Here is a 15,903-nt window from a genome sequence, read left to right as displayed (position 1 = left end):
TATGACCTGATGCCTCTGCAGCAGAGAAACATTAGTTAGTATCAAAGCCTTTCCTCTGCCAAGGTGATGGTCTCTAAAGCTCAGAAGTAATTTGCTTGATGGGTGTTTGATACCAGTGACAGAAGGAGCTTTACTGAAGGTGTTGATCACATTTCGTTCTAACAGATCACAAGTTCAGACTTCACATTTTTACTCCTTCCTCCTACAGGAACTCAGAACGACAGAGAGATTCCTGACGGCTGTTTGACATGTAAATGTTGCCCTGCTCTCTCTGAGTCCTCTAAACGAACGGCCATCAGGTTCATTTATCTCTCCAACTGGCCCTCAGGTGACCTGGCCAGATTGGACCTGACCTTTCACCTAATGAGCGTTGCAGAAAGTTCAGTTCTTCTGTGACCTGCCATGATAAACGGGTAAAAATAATGTATAGACGGTTCATTACGGTCAGTAGGTACAATAATGTGACAAAACATTTAAATGTTTCAGATTCTCAGACAAATAGCACAACATATCATTTTCTGATCATGACTTTAGTTATGTAGTTGTTGAATTAGTTTTCAGTGACTACAGGTTATGAATGAACCAACTTTAGGGGGTGCTAAAGAGTTTAAGGCAGTAGAAGAAGGTTGTTTTGACATCCATGTTTTGACACTTAAACACACAAAAATCACGGGCTGGTTTAGAGGAGGAAATGAGACTTTCAGCTGCTTCCATTCACTCCTGCTACACAATCACTGCATGGCTTGCTGATAGAAACCAGACTTTTCTACGCTGACATTTGTGTACAAGTCAGAAGTTTATCGAATATTATCAAAACATGCTGTTTCCTTTACTTTACAAGTTGTAAGATTCAATCTGGTAAAATTGGAGGAGAACAATTCTAGACACATGGTAGAAATTTTTAGTAAGAGTGTTTTTGTCATGAATTGTGGAGTTGTAGTGGTGAGGATAGAAATTATGATTTTAATGATAATCACGAAGGTGAACAGAAATCCAGGCAGCACAGGTGAACGATGAGGCTGAGCACTCAGACACTGGCAGGACTGGCAACGTAGCAACGACAATGACATGAAACACGACAAGGAGCAGGGAACACAGGTGGGATTAAATACACAATCAGGGAACACAGGTGGGATTAAATACACAATCAGGGAACACAGGTGGGATTAAATACACAATCAGGGAACACAGGTGGGATTAAATACACAATCAGGGAACGCAGGTGGGATTAAATACACAATCAGGGAACACAGGTGGGATTAAATACACAATCAGGGAACACAGGTGGGATTAAATACACAATCAGGGAACACAGGTGGGATTAAATACACAATCAGGGAACACAGGTGGGATTAAATACACAATCAGGGAACGCAGGTGGGATTAAATACACAATCAGGGAACACAGGTGGGATTAAATACACAATCAGGGAACGCAGGTGGGATTAAATACACAATCAGGGAACACAGGTGGGATTAAATACACAATCAGGGAACACAGGTGGGATTAAATACACAATCAGGGAACGCAGGTGGGATTAAATACACAATCAGGGAACACAGGTGGGATTAAATACACAATCAGGGAACACAGGTGGGATTAAATACACAATCAGGGAACGCAGGTGGGATTAAATACACAATCAGGGAACACAGGTGGGATTAAATACACAATCAGGGAACGCAGGTGGGATTAAATACACAATCAGGGAACACAGGTGGGAGCAATCAGGGGCAGACGAGACGAAACAGGAACAAAACTGACAAAACCAAATCCTCTCAGTTTTACTTGCATGCAGTGTGTGTATTCATGACACTTGGAATATTTTTGCCTATTGATGTTTTGATATTTGTGCAGCTCTATTGACTATAATAAGCAACAAAAAAGGAAAATAAATTGAGCAAATATCCTCTTGAATGAATGTTTTTATAGCTGTTAAGTGAGCAGATGTAGAGAAGTGAAAGCTTTACTGTTGTGAACTTTTTCTTTTTCGCCCCTCAAGGGGTCTTTTTGTGGGCTCTAGTGTCCCTTTTTCAAAGTAGGCTGACAGGAAAGGGGGGAAGGAGAGGGGGGAAGACATGCGGTAAACGTCGTCGGGTCCGGGAGTCGAACCCGCGACAGCCGCATCGAGGCTACGTTGCCTCTGAATGTGGGTCGCGCTAACCCCTCCGCCACCACGGCACACCCACTGTTGTGAACTTTTAAATTTCTAAATGACGGCAAAAAGACTTGAGAGATTAATGAAGCTCTTCCATACTTACTGCTTTAATGCCTTGACCTTTATTTTTATACCTTCCTTAATGCCGGAGCCTCACAGTGCCTTAAAAATGATTACATACTGTGATCACAGTTTGCTGCTGTATGTGCAGCTGTTCACTAATCAGAAACTGAATGTGTGCAGAATTATGTGGCTTATCATCTTTATTTCAGTTTTTGTTCATAAATCAAGTCAACTTGATGTGAGTCTGAACTCACTCCTTAAACCTTTTCATAAAGTTTCAGTATTTTTGCTTTTCTTCCTCCTTTTTGCCAGTCTAAAGTCAAAGCTGCTTTAGAGGTGTTTTTATTTGTTTGCATTTCATTTGTGGCCTCGCTCGCCGCTGATCCTCAGCTCCTCTGGGAGTTCGTTGAAGAACAGAATCTCTCTTCCCCCGGCAGGCGAAGTGAATTCATATAACAGGGCAGGAGCCTTTAAACAATGCTGCTCTCCCCCGTGTCTCTGCTGAAGAGGCTGCTCTGTGCAGCTGCTGCATCTCAATTCAGATTTCACACCTTTTCATTGCTCCTCCAACACTCAGATCCACAGTTAGTGCTTCCAAAAGCCTGTGGAGAAAAGGGATTTAGCTTTGCTTCAAGTAGAATAATCTTCTGTTTTCGCCAATTGTGTGAAACAAAGAGGCTAATAAGGATAAAAAGGAGTAAACAAAGCATCTTTTATATTGAAAATACTGGCACAGGGCAGTTTGCATTAATTTATGATAATTAATTAGTCTCTAAAGGTCCAACAATGTGAAAAATGTAGCATTTATTGTCAAAATGGGGAGCAGATGAAGCCCCAGATGGACGGTTATTGTCAGGAGTCGATGCAATAAAAAAGTAATTTAATGAAAATAAATGACGTCGACTAAGATGCCAACTGGAAACCAGTTAAACCAGTTAAACCAGGAACAATTCTGTCAGCGCAAATCATTTTGCACCTTTGAGGCTAATTAAACAGAAAATATTCATGGAAACTGACCAGAAAAGAATGGTTTTTAGATTTATATATATATATATTTTTCACAGTACAGATGAACATGGACTGAATCCAAAGAACTTCAAAGTTCCTGCAGTTTTCAGCTGAACTGGTTTAACCTAACAAATTATTCCTGTAGTCACTGAAAGCACCGACACTAAAAGCTGAAAGTGTGAGTAAAAATGTGTTTGGTTGTGAAATGTTCTAAAGAAAATCAAACTTTATCTTTATAGAAACAGTTTTTTACAGCGGATTGACTTCTGACCTCAGCTCTAAAGGTTTTCTTTATTTTTTTCCGGTTCTGTTTTTTTGTTCCTCTGTTGCGGTTTGTCCCTTTCGTCCTGAACATTTCTGTTCATGTTGTATTTTAATCAACATTATTCAAACAAAAACAAGAAGTTTTGTTCTAATTCTCAGTCGTTGCCTCCTGAGTGCCGCTCCGTGCTCGGCTCCTGCCTGATCAGATCAGGGTGATAAATCCTCCACCACGGCGCTAAGTAGCAGCTCAGCTGCTGCTTCCTGTTCCAACAGGAACAGATCTGGATGGTTGAACTAAAGAAAACCTTTTCTTCCAGTCAGAGCATGAACAGCCTCCTCCAATCCTGTTTTAATCTAAAGAGGGGAGAACAACAATCACTCAGGAATCCCTGAGCTGATTGGTTTCCTCGCCTGATGCTCTCTGAGCGAAAATGAACAGCTCTTCAGAAATCCTCTCCAGGTCTCGTTGTGTCCTTCCTGTAAGCATGCTCAACATGAAACCTTCAGTGTGGAACATTTTAAAGCTCAAACTACGCAGCAGGTTTGCAAACATTTTGTTTGGTAGTTAAATGTGGATTGTTGAGCTGCCGGGATGCAGCTCCAGCTTTGTGTTCCTCCAGATTCTGCTTTAGATCTGGACTGACTGTCAGTGAGTAAAATGTTCCCCTACCTTGTTGATACTTTATCAATTGCTGCTAATAATTTTAATGGCTTCTTTTATAACGTCCGTTAGCTGGAGGCGCTTCATGTTTATTTATGTAGTCATTCATACTTCGGGCCGTCCAAAGCACTTTACAAGACATCAGAGGGAAGGCATTAAAATAAAAAAGTAGTCTATGTCCTGATATTTGTGCAGTATAATTAAATTTGGTACAGAAGGACCTTGGCAGACGTACTGAATCCTGCCTGCTGGAGCCAAACTGCTTTGGCTGGAGGCAGGATGATGCTGCAGGTTGCATTCCTACCTGGAAACCAGGTTTCTTTAAAAATGAGGCATTTTATTTTGGGTCAGGAAGTGGTCAGAGAGAGGAGGAGGAAAACATGGAGGTCATTTTAATTCAGTACAACACACACATTCAGCTCTGCAGCTCAAACCACAAATACTTTGCGGTTACATCAACATGTGCAGGGGAACAAGGAAACCGTCCAACAGAATGAGATTCATTAGCTTTAAATCCCAACATCTGAATTTTAATGCACTAAAGCTGATATTTTCAGGAAGTTTTTGATGGAACATTTTGTTGTGTTTTGGTGATCATATGGAGCTCCAGTGCTGTTCATGTCTCATTTACAGCTGAATTGATAACTTCATGTTTAGCTGCTCTGTGTTCTCTGAGCAGAGAAACATCCGGATGAAATATCTGCTGCTTTGTTGACTCTGAAAGTTTTAAAGATTTTAACTGATGCAAAAATGTGGAAGAGATGAAAAATACAGATTTTTATTGCTGTTAACAAATGATCCCAAGTGAAAATGATAAATTTATGAGCTCAGACAAACTCCTACCGGGTCCAAACTGTGAATTGTTCATTTTTCCTAACATCATGCCAGGAATTCATCGTCAGGCCTTAGTGTAGCAGGTCCGATGCTTTAAATGGATCTGATTTACAGTCCTGCTACAGAAACCCTTCCTCCACTCTCAATAAACATTTCAACCGCCATGTTAATAAGAACAACCTGACAGAAAACCAGCCTCGACTCATGTGAGTCTGTAAAAACAGAACGTAGATCAAACTGCAGCGTCAACCGCTGCAGGTGATCTAAAACCAGACGGAAACATTTTATTGTTCATGAGTGACGACGCTGGCAGGCAGTTAAACCAAACAGCAGGAGCAGCAGCGTGCTGCTGCTCAAACTATGAAATATTCACTGCTGCTGCAAAGTGCACTTGCACAACATTTGTTCAAATAAGGAGAGTTTGAATAATGCAAAGACAAAGAGGAGCTGCAGAGAGGAGGAGACAAAGAGAAGCAGCTGGGAGTTTATCAGGTTTTAAACCGCAGAGAAAAACACAAAGACTCATAATGTTCTGATGGAGGGATCCTTCACCGAATGGATCCGCAGAAAATAAAGAAGGAAGACAATAAAAATCATAACCAGCAGGACATTTTTAATTAAGACAAGAGTCTATTTAAAAAGGATGCATAAAAATATCTCACTGTGTTTCTGAAGCACGAGAACAAAGACAGGAAGAAAGAAGGTTTTAAATAGTTATAGAACATAAACATGATTAATATAACTTTACTACAGCACAGAACAAAATGTAAATGAAAATATATACCTTAGACAGATTTGATGAAGTTTGTAATGACTTTATTATGCACTTTGCTGAACATTCATGCATAAACTGAAGTTATTTTCAGTTTAGTGAATCCAGGAAACAGATAAAATTCAATAAGAAATGAAAGTGATGTGCAAGTTTTAGCAGTTAAACCTGTAAATAAGGAAAGTGAGTGTTAGGTTTTAGCAAGTTCTAGAAAGTGAACCGCACTGTTTGCTCCAGGAAAGCAAACTTTCAGTTCTGTTACAGGGAGTAAACTTTAAGTTATAGGAAGTAATCCTGGAGTTATAAAAATGTGACTTGCAGGTTTTGTCAAAGTGACATCCATGTATGTTCAGGTAACCTGTCAGTTCCAGGAAACGTCCTAAATTGACCAGCAGCTCATGAACAGCAGCTTCTCTTCTGAGGCGAGTGACGTACCGGATCTAAAGAGATCCAGAAAAGTAACAAGAATCTGTTCAGTTCTGTCAAGGGTCCAAATACTAAACCACAAATTTTAGAAATTAATCTTTGAACTTGCTGGACATTAATCTGTAAATTCTGGGAAAATAGCCTCGACGTTTTATGAAATAAGTGGACAGTTTCTGGAAAGTTTTTAGAAAAGTTTGTAACTTTTGGGACAGTAACTTATAAAATTCAGAATGTAACATTTAGTTTTTGTAAAAGTTCTGGATTTTCAATGACATGAAGGAAATGTGCAAAAGAAAACAGAGGGAAGGCATTTGCACCATTTTTGTACTGCTGGTTCATTCACCACGCTTTTGTTTTCAGTCAAAGAAAGAAAAAGAGCAGCAGTGATGGAAGAAAACTGCTCTAAAGAAAAAAGTTAAAGGCTCAAAACCAGCAGAAATAAATCCTGCTTCTGTCTGTGACATAATCAGTTTTTCAGTTTTTGGTAACACGCTGATCCATACGGAAGCACATCACAAACAAATGGACCTGATGTGAAGCGTTTGTGAAACGCCCTCCTTGCAGAGCAGACGAATGTTCAGTTGACAGAGGGAAGACTTTCCAGAATCTATTTTCATAATTTGACGCCCAGAAATGGAAACGCTGAATGATTCATTAGGGACACACAGTCGCCAAGAACATTTCCAGAAAACGTTTGACACTTTGACTCATGAAACCTGAAGCTCCTCGATCAACGTCCTGGATCCGTTTCCTTCACCTTGTAGCAGCAGCGAGCCCAGGGCCCGGCTTGATCCGTCATTACCATAAATTAATTTGAACATTTTGGGAGGCTTTCTCTCCAGGCCACTGGCCTGGTACGTACAACACAGAGCTCAAGAGTTTTTATCTGAGACCAACAGACACAGAGCAGGCAGAAACTGAGCTAAATAAAGCAGGAAGCCTTTAATGTATGCAGAGGGAAAATTAGAGGATAAACTGATGCTGAAAATGAACACGAAAGCACTTTAGAGGTTACGTAAGTCCCGATATGTGAGGCGTTTGGATGTTATTCCCTGAGAATTAATTGTCTTTGTAAAATTGGTACAAATGTTAGTGTAAATCCCCTATGACCTATTTACAGCAGAGACGCTTTAGCTTTAACTCCAGCTGACAGGCAAGGAAGTTGACTCCAACTTTTGTTTTAATGGAAGTAAACATGTTGAATGAATTACTACTAAACACAAAACTGATCTGCAACTAAACAGTAAGTAGAAGCTACATATATTCTTCTTGCTAACTCCTTCGCTTTGCTTCTCTTTTTAAGATTAGCTCCTCATTTTCTCCGTGATGCTTCTTGGATTTCTCTGCACTATCAAAACATTGCAACACAAACTGGACTCACCACAATTATCAGCAACCACAAACGCTCCTCTCAGGGCGAGTTGGGTCAGGGGTCAGATTTAGGACTAAGGTGTGAATTGAGTTTTGGTTATTGTAAGGGTTAAGTTTAGGCTGTAGAAATGAATGGAAGTCAATGGAAAGTCCCCACAAAGATAGCCATGCATTCGTGTGTGTGTGTGTGTGTGTGTGTGTGAGTCGAGGAAGGGAGACCTTGAAATGACAAATTCTCAGTTTTTTTGTGATTTGCTCTTTTTAAATGAACACAGTGTTTTTAAACTACACAATGTAAATGAGTTGATGTTAGAGTTCAGCTGAGCTGGTGACGCCTGCTGTGTGCCAACACCGACTCCAGGTTGTGTCATCAAGTGAAATTATGTTCCACCTGTAAGTGCATGAAATGTAGTCAGTGTTGACTTTGTAAAGGAAAAGCAGGCGTCTAAATTTATCACCTGTTTTACATCAGAGACAGTGAGGAAAATGTGATTCAACCTGTGAAGATAGAAAATCAGCCGCTCACTGCCTGGCTACTCCCTAAATTAAATAAAATAAAAAGAGACAACTAAAAAAGAACATGTTGATTTAAAAAAGCAAAAAAAAAGAAAGAAAAATGTAAGATGGAACAAATATCTATTTTTTGTCTCCTGACTGATTCCATCTTCCTTCTCCTACCATGATGGCTCCGTCCTGATGTGACACCTTTTTCATCAAAACACCCTCATTATGAAAAAGTACAAAGAAGTAATTGGCACTGATCAGAAAACATGCGTCACAGGGATGCCTAACAATGAGACAGGTGGTCTCCATGGAGACGGATACAAAATGGTTTCCGTCCTGACCATTCTGTGGAAAGATCAGGAATAAGTTAAGAGCAATATTGCATCGTGTCTGAGGAGTTTAACCTTCATTTTTATTATTAGACATCTTTACATTTCGTCTCCGTCTTCCACTGCGCCTCGTTGTTATTTTCCTCTCTCCTGCTTGTTCTGCAGGTCAGCCTGGGCGGGACACCTTACCCCACATTGAGCCTCGTCCAGCCATGAATCACATCCTCCCTGACTCATCTCCTGCTCCATTAATCCTTTAAACTCATTTTGTTTGACGTAATAGAAAGTCATTTTAAATCAGTTTTGGTTTGTGAGTTGTTGAGGTTGACATTGTTATTCAGAAGAGGCAGCGGAAACCTTCAAAGGGGGTGAATACTTTTCTAAGTCAGAGATAAGGTAAGGTAATTTTATTTATATCGCACATTTTCAGAAACAAAGCAATTCAAAGTGAGATAAATCAGCTGTGACTCGCTGGTTTGGGTCGGACCAGACAGAACTTCTCTGTCTGCCTTCATGCACCAGCAGGCAAACAGAGAAGAGAAGATGGCTGCCTCACTGCATGTTCATGCTCCATAGGGCCCAGATATTGTTTATTGATAATGAATTGCATCAGTGGAGTATCTATTAAGAACAACAACCAATCACATGAAACTATTCTCTATGCTGTGTATCAGAGATGTATTTGTTTAGGACCATTTTTGTCTTTTTTGACCTTCTGGGATGTAAAAATGAGTTTTTTTCAGCAGGTCAATCTAGTTGGATTATATTTTAATTCATAGCACGACGCTGACATCCTGAACGCATGTCTCATTTTCAAGCTTTGTGAGCAGTTTGGAGCGCAGGCTAACTGGTGTTCCTATGCCCTAGTTTGTTTGAAAAGTTTCCAAAGTGCAGACAATATAACTCCACCACAAATTGGCTCCAATCCTGCAGTTTTCACCGGTTAAGTGGAGAAATCTTTCTTTTTGACAGTTACACAAAATGCCCTGAAACTGTTTTTTAATGACGTTATCTTTATGTCCACAGACAGAAAAACATGTTCCAGGGAGCTACTATCTGTTTAATGTATTCTTTCTTTAAAAAATGAAGATCTTAGAGGAGGAAAGCAGCAGAGGTAGATCTACCGTCCATTTTCTTTCACATATCTGCAGTTGCAGGATTCCTCTTTTGTCTTTGGTCAAAGACCACGAGCCATTTCTCCTGCTAGCTCTAGTGTCTCATGTTTTTTGGGGGGTTTTTTTGTATTTACCCAGAATGCCCTGCGCTATAGAGCACTTCCTGCTTTTGGAGCACTCTCCGTTCTGCTTGCATTCAAACTGCACCAGAGTTCATTTCAACCAAACAGAAACAGGTCTAAGTTGGATTATGCATTTACACCTCCAAACGAACCAGACTTTCCAGATAAATGAACTAGAGTTGGATTAAAGTGAACTAAACAGAGCTGGTAGGAATAACAATCAAACTCCCATTTCCTCCTACAGAAAGCTGGAAACGTTGCTTTCTGTCTGTTACAGAAAGCAACAATCAGGCCAAAGTTTGTGTAGAGTTCGGGTTCTCAAGTTTTCTGGATCGGCTCAGAGGTCCAGAATAAATAGTGATGAGAAAATCCCTTTGATTCAAGAGCTGCAGAGTTCAGGACTTTATGTTACTGATTTTACACTTTAAACATCAGCAGATGCATCAAGTCATGAAGCTCCAGACCTGCTGGATGAAATCCTCATGTTACCATCTGGGCTGTCAGTGTTCACTCGTCATGTTTGAGCCAAACTGCAAACAGGAACTTGGGATGATCTCAGTGACGGATTGATAACAGAAACAGGAAACTTACAGACAGGAAGTGGAGCAACAGGAAGAAACATTAAGATTAATGTGAGTGTTTCTCTCTGCATATATTAAAGCAGGAATTAGCTGCGTTTTTTATTTCCTGCAGGTCTTCATGCCCTTCAGAGCCGGCGGGTTAGCAGTGTGTGGAGTTTGGATTAATTCGACTTCCTCTGTCGCTGCTGCAGCCCTGAACTTAAAGACGTTCAACCTTCTTCCATCAGCAGGTTTCACCTCTTGATCCCCATCAAATGTCTCTGCAGCTTCTCTTTTCTCCCGTTCTGTCAGCCTTTCCGCTCAACCATTGTTTCCATGACTTTTGCACTTTGATAAAAAATAAATACAGAGAACCAGCTAACAGCTGCTTGTTTCTACCACTTTTAATTTTAGCAACGATTCAGACCTTCAATTTTCCTCATTTTCTTCAGGCAAAACAATAAATTATTACGTTACAGCAGATGAAGTGCTGCGGTGAGTTCAGCTAATAAGCCGCCGACCACAGACGCCTGAAGCCACAGAAGTCGATTAGTTTTTTTTTGTCTTGGTCAACATTCAGTCGAGGCTCAATTAATGAGAAAAAATTACAACAATGTTCATGAATCAGATCCTGTGAATAACTGTGCAGGTTGATGAAAGTTTTATTTGAACTACTGAGGTTTAATGACATGTTATTGTCTGTATTTACATTGTGTCACGTCCTGCAACTGTTACTAATAAAAGTGAATGAATAAAAATGAAGTAGACGTAAATACCAGATGTTATATTTTCCCAGATGTAAATATTATATCACCAGATAATATTAAAGATTAAAATCAAGAGAGAAGCTAAATGTTAAATTCTCTTCCCGGTTTATTTTATGGGATTTAATGAAGCAACAATGTTTGCTAAAGCAGAAAAATATGTTTCAACATCTCTAAAAGTGATCAATTCAAGCAGTTATCTCAATCCAAAGAAATAATAACCCCATACATAAATCTTCATCCTTAACATGTTCAGATTTAGCCCTGTTATTAGAATATTTCCCTTAAATCAGGAAGATATTAAAGTGATGCATCAAAACGTCTTTCAGAAAAACCCAGGTGGGCTTTGAGATGTTGATTAGATTTCAGCTTGAACAAATCATTTATGCAGAATTGCAGGAAACGTTTTCCTCTGTCTTATGATATGAAAAATGGATCAATTCAGCAATAATCCAAGAAAAGATTCAGTGACAAAACAGAACCAGTTCAGTGTAGTTCTGCTCAAACGTGTCTGTTTGCTGTCTTCCAGCATAGAAACTTCTTATTACATTTATTTTAGTAAAATCAGTAAATCCTTGTGACAACAGCTCCAAAATTCAGACATGAGTGTGAGCTGCTCTTTATGACCTTTCTGGGTTCGTGCCACTTCCCTGCAGCCATCCATCTCTGTGTTCTGCTTCTGTTTAGCCAACGTTTCCATCTTTTATTCATGCAGACGGCCTGGTCTCCATCAGCTGGTCTGCTGCCATTATCCTCCACCAGCAGACATGCCCTCACACAGACATGGACAGGAAAAGTTGTTGGGAAACTTATCTTGCATAGTTTGCTGAGTTAGAGGCAGAAATGTTGGGTCGGATCGAGCACAGCCTGATGACATATCGTGACAGAATCTGCAGAAAATCTCTGGAAGTCATTAGACCCAGCAGGCTGACCTGAGCTCTGCGCAACAACTTGAACAAACTCAAGAAGAAAACTCTCAGACCTGAGTAGCATCACTGCCTTCAGTAGCTTCAGCTGTAAAACAAAAAAAGCCGTAACAACCTGGTTACATAACTGTGACCCATAAACCAACATTTTTATTTTGTAATTTTTGTCACTAACATCCTCCAAACTTCTCAGTTTGTTCGGATCCTGAACCGTCTGATGATCTTTGGAAATATTTATGATGCTCCAGGATTATTCATATACAGTATCTGCATTTAAATTTAGTTTATTTACTCTTTTTTTTTTACCCCTCCAGGGGGTCTTTTTGTGGGCTCTAGTGTCCCTTAAATGATAGTAGGCTGACAGGAAACGGGGAAGGAGAGGGGGGAAGACATGCGGCAAATGTCGTCGGGTCCGGAAGTCGAACCCGCGACGGCCGCGTCGAGGACTCAAGGCCTCCAAATATGGGTCGCGCTAACCACCACACCACCACGGCACGCCAGTTTATTTACATTTTAAACTATTTCTTTCACTATATTATAATTTCTTCTGCATTAGATTTTCCATCAGGCTTTTTTCTTTTGGTTCTGAATCTTTTCAGTTGATCTTCTTCTTGTTCTTTGGTGTTTATTAACAAAATTATCGTCAGACTGGTCAGAATGTCCCTCCAGTGTGTATTCTGTTATATGTGTGTTACAATATTTTATCTGATAACTTTTGCTTTTGGAGTTATTTCTGAATAAAGTTTTACTTTAATTCTATTTAAATTCTACTATTTAACTGTTGACAGTGTAACTTTACATGTTTTATCGTCTCATCAGATCCACATTATTCACTCTGATCACTGCAGGTTCCCTAGAAAACTAAATGTGCTCTTTAACCCAGTTTAACCGAATCATAACCGTCTCTTCTCTCCTCGTCTTTCCTGCTCTCATTTCTCCTTTTCCTTTTTTTCCTCCTCCATTTTCTGTTTTACTAAAATGAAGAACTAAACCCACTAGTGAGTTTCTTCAGTCGCCTTTTCAGCCTTATCTGCCGTTTTGTTCCCTGTGACGCCATAATGAGCTGGTATCCATAAAAAATGAATCATTATTCCATAATTTTTGTCCTGTTTTGTTGAATTTCTATTAAGTTATCTGGTCTGCTTTGTTAAACTGACTCATAATGAACTGGAGTCAGAACAAATGACTGATCTCTGCTGTCTGATTTCTTCCACTGAATGGTGAATAATAATAATAATAATAATAATAATAATAATAATAATAATAATAATAATAATAATAATAATAATATGGACATTTCTCTTGTGTATACAGAAAGTCCATCACTTCTTCTTTTCCTAATGTTGTTAAACTCTGATACAATGAAAGCTACTTCAACTCTATTTAATATATTAAAATTTTCTGTATAAATTTGAACATAACTATAATATTTATTGATATAATTCTGCACTGTTTGTGAGTTTAAAATGAATTCCTCAGAATCATTTCTCCTATATGATGGACATTCAGTCAGAGCTCTTTATGTGTTTCTCCTGGTTTGGTCATCAAGCTCCTCCATCTTGTCTCTAATCACTTTCCTCACTTAAGTTCCTGCGTTAAAATGTTTCTTACTGTTTTTCTTTTGATGCAGTTTTTGTCCCTGTAAGATTTCTGCTTATTCTTAATTAATGATACTCAATTTAACTTCAGTCATTTCTGCATTTTGGTTTTTTTTAATCAAACAAACAGAACAACATGATAAGACTGTAAGTGTAAATGAATCTAAATGAAAATCCTTCATGCTTTGGAGGAAATTACGTTAAAACTTTAAAGGCCTGAGAATCATTCTCTGTTTTATGAAATCCATCTAAACTTACTGGAAACAAAATCATAATTTGAGTTTTAAAACACTCTTAAAAACATTTCTAAGTGTGGATTTAAAGTTTCTGTTAGAGTAACAGTAAATTGTGTATGGACGTTTCAGAAGTTTTGTGTCGTTTAATTCAGTTCCTCAGATTCTCTTCACACTGCTTCCTGTTTCTCGGTGTGTTTTTATATTCTCGTCTTGTGTCTAATTTTTCTGTTTCTGTCTGGAAAACTTCCTGTTTAGTTGGTTTAGCTTCTTTTGTATTAAGTGGATCTGTTATCAGGCAGCAGCATGTGTGAGCCGGCCGTACGTGGACAGAATCTGAATCCGTGTTGAACAAGTGGAGCAGAGTTGTGATAATGAAACCTGGAGCTGCGCAGAAGGACGGTAATTACCTCTGGATTAGCCTCACAGTCAGGATTAAGATGAGGAAAACAAACAGAACAAACAGAACAGAAATAAAGCCACAGAATCGGCTAAATGTCATAGTTCACAAAACAAAACAGTAACAACATTCCTCATATTTCTGTGTAAAAGGTGAATCATCTCCAGTGATTCCTCTCTCCTTCTGGGTTCAACTCCGATGCTGAACGTCGTTTTTATTCTTTCTCTGTGAGCATGAATGGATTTCTGCCTTTTCCTTCTACTGATTGAATCTTTTTATCTTCCTCAGATTCTTTTAAAACACATCATGCTGCAGAATTTTGTGCCAACAGTCTGACAGCTCGTTTTCTCCTCTGCGTAATAAGGCAGATCTGCACAGGTTAAACCAAAATCTAGCAGAGTTTTTCTTGCGTTTATAGGAGAAACTTTGGCTCAACAGTTTCCTACTCGCAGGAGATGGCTAACAGTGATTTAGTCTAGAAAATCTGCAGCTGGTGGACAATTTTAAAGGGGAAATATTTCAAAATTTCACTTTTACCTATTTTTTTAACTTCCATCTGGGCGTCAACTACTTCTAAAAAAAAACACCAAGCCTTTATATGGCAATAAGTTCATGTTTCTTAATGTCTGGAAAATTAGACATTTTAAAAACTTCCTGATTGTTGAGTCACACTGTGCAGTTACTTAGCAACCTCAGTCGAATCCAGCCCGTTACCTAGCAACCCAACCCAATCTCCAACTGGTTTTACCACTGCATGCGCTGTACAATGGCTGCTGGAAAAGACATGCATCTTATTGTTGACTTACCATCCAGAAACAACTCGCTGCATCCTTGTTGGTTGTGCAGGAGGCTCCACTTCTGCTTTTTAAGGGCTTACGACTGAATAATTTTTTGTGCAAAAAAAAAAAAAAAATGCAATGAACATGTTTTGTGTAGCCCATAGACATGTCCTCAACTGTTCAAGGACGCATCATAGGTAACAGAAGAAAGCTCAGAAAACCATGAAAATAAACCGAGAACAAAAGGCCAAATTCTGAACACAGATATGATAAAAATTACATGATTTTACTGGTTAGGGACGAAGAGAGAAAATCCATGCAGAAATGATTTTAAAGAATCTAATCTGACAAATGAATTTATTCCTTACAGACAGACTAAATAAAGATTTCAGTGTGGCCTAGTCAAAGTTCAGAACATGGATAAGTCTCATTTCCAAGGCCATTAGAGACGTAAAAGATGAATCAAAATCATGACAAAAACTGGATGGCAGATCCACAAAGGATAAACATTATTATGATCAGGAAGGGAATTTTTTCTCTCCTAATAAAGCAAATTATTGATTATGTTTTGATTATATTAAAAATATCCAATCATTTGAAATGCTTAGGAGTCACATAAAGCAATAACAGATTCAATCTGTTAGCGCTATAATACTTTTCAGAGCAATAATATTGTATCAATAAAATTCAAATCAAGATGGGAAGCAGAGGCTGAAGTTACTGACGGGACATTGAGAGGAAATAAAGATAAGATGATCAGAGAGGAAGGGATCATTTGTTGGATGAAGAGAGGACAGAACGAGGACAAGGGGCAGAACGGCTGAAGTAAAAATGAACAATGAGATCGTTTGGTGTTCAGAGGACTGAGTGAAGCCATCTCATCAGAGTTAATACCATCAGAGCCAATCCGAGCTCTGATTACGGAGCCGTTTGCAGAAGCAATCAAAGAAAAGCAACAGAGCAGACGTCCAGCCGATCTGACCTCTCCGCAGAGACGTCTTAAACTCTGCAGAACACT

Source organism: Xiphophorus hellerii, chromosome 15 (assembly GCF_003331165.1).
Source record: "Xiphophorus hellerii strain 12219 chromosome 15, Xiphophorus_hellerii-4.1, whole genome shotgun sequence".
NCBI lineage: Eukaryota > Metazoa > Chordata > Actinopteri > Cyprinodontiformes > Poeciliidae > Xiphophorus > Xiphophorus hellerii.
Note: the sequence above shows the minus strand (reverse complement) of the source record.